We start from the raw sequence: 2,453 nt of genomic DNA, 5'->3' as shown, positions 1-2,453 counted from the left end.
AATCCAGCAATACATTAAAAGGATCATACACCGTGATCAAGTTGGATTTATTCTGAGAATGTAAGGCTGGTACAATATTCACAAAACAATAAAAGTGACACACTACATAAACAAAATGAGGGATAAAACCCACATGATCATATCAATAATGCAGAAAAAGCATTTGATAAAATCCAGCACACAATTTTGATGAAAAGTCTCATCATAGTGGGAATATATGGAACTTACCTCAATGTTATAAAGGCTATATATTACAAACCCACAGCCAACATTATACTCAATGGGCAAAAACTGCTAGTGTTACCCTTAAAATTGGGAACAAGACAGGTATGTCCCCTTTCACCACTTTTATTCAAAATAGTAATGGAAGTCCTAGTTCTGCAATCAGAAAAGAAGAAGAAATAAAAGTCACTCAAATTGGAAAGGAAGAAGTAAAACTGTCATTATTTGCAGATGGCATAATACTGTATATAGAGAACCTTAATGATTCTACCAAAAAACTACTAGAACTGATAAATGAATTCAGTAAAGTAGGAAAATATAAAATAAATACCCAGAAATCAGTTGCATTTTTATTTACCAATAATGAACTATCAGAAAGGGAAACTAAAAAAACCCATCCCATTCACAATTGCTGCAAAAAGAATAAAATACCTGGGAATAAATTTAACCAAAGATGTAAAGCACATGTATTTAGAAAACTATAAGATACAGAGGAAATAAATTGTAGAAGATACAAACTAGTGGAAGCATATACCCTGTTCATGAATATGAATAATTAACATCATTAAAATGTCCATACTACCCACAACAATCTATAGATTCAATGCAATTCTTATCAAGATGGTATATTTCACATAACTAGAACAAATATTACAAAAATTTATATGGAACCACAAAACACCCTGAATAGCAAGAGCAATCTTAAGAAAGAACAAAGTTGGAGGAATTACACTACCTGATAAACTATAATACAAGGCCATAGAAATCAAAAACAGCATTGTACTGGCATAAAAACAGACATATAGATCAATGGAATAAAATAAAGAGCCCAGAAGTAAACCCACCCTTTATAGTCAATTTATATTTGACAAAGGAGATAACACATACAATCGACTAAAGATAGTCTCTTCAATAAATGATGTTGAGAAAATTGGACAGATACATGCAAGAAAATGAAACTTATACCACCAAATTACACCATACATAAGAATAAACTCAAAATGGATAAAATACTTAAATGTAAATCTCAAAACCATAAAAATTCTAGAACAGCGGTTCTCAACCTGTGGGTCTCGACCCCGTTGGCGGTTGAACGAACCTTTCACAGGGGTCGCCTAAGACATCCTGCATATCAGATATTTACATTACGATTCATAACAGTAGCAAAATTACAGTTATGAAGTAGCAATGAAAATAATTTTATGGTTGGGTCACAACATAAGGAACTGTATTTAAAGGGCCAGAAGGTTGAGAACCACTGTTCTAGAAGAAAACACAGGCCCAAGGGAGTAGGCAGCAGGGAAAGGGTGAAGGTGGGCAAAGGTGGGGGGATGGGGAACATCTGTAATAGTGTCAACAATAAATAAAACAACATAGTAAAATCTCAGACATCTTTCCTAGGAATATTTTTATTGATATCTCTCCCAGGGCAAGGTACATATAAAGAAATGGGGCTACATTAAACTAAAAAGCTTCTGTACAGCAAAAGAAACCATCAACAAAATGGAAAGGGAACCCACTGTATGGAAGAACATATTTGCCAATGATACATCTGATAAAGGGTTAATTTCAAAAACATATAAATAATTTATTCAGCTCAACACCAGGAAGACAAACAATTCAATTAAAAAATGGGCAAAGGACCTGAATATACGCTTCTTCAAAGAGGACTTACAGATTGCCAATAGACATACGAAAGCATGCTCTATGTCAATTCATCAGAGAAATGCAAATGAGATATCAACTCATACCTTCTGAATAGCTACCATCAATATATCAACAAACAATAATTGCTGGCGAGGATGTGGAATCCTAGTGCACTGTTGGTAGAAATGCAAGCTGGTGCAGCCACTGTATAAAATAGTATGGAAATTAATAAAAAAAATTAAAAACGGAACTGCCTTTTGACCCAGTGATCCCACTTCTAGGAATATATCCTAAGAATCCTGAAACACTAATTCAAAAGAATATATGCACCCCTGTATTCATAGCAGTGTTATTTATAGTAGCTAAGATCTGGAAACAACCGAAGTGCCCATCAATGGATGAATAGATATAACAGCTATGGTACATTTACGCAACAGAATACTACACAGCCGTTAAAAAAAAAAGACACTGGTAGAGTACACACTATAGACAGTCCATGCCCCCTTGGAGATAAAAGTCTAAAATAGATATAAGAACAGGAAAATACAAAGTTACAGTGCAATGGGGTTAATTACTGTGATAGG

This window comes from Myotis lucifugus, unplaced genomic scaffold, assembly GCF_000147115.1.
Source record: "Myotis lucifugus unplaced genomic scaffold, Myoluc2.0 scaffold_81, whole genome shotgun sequence".
In the NCBI taxonomy this organism is placed as follows: Eukaryota; Metazoa; Chordata; class Mammalia; order Chiroptera; family Vespertilionidae; genus Myotis; species Myotis lucifugus.
The sequence above is the reverse complement of the archived record's forward strand: the minus strand, read 5'-3'. Positions refer to the sequence as shown.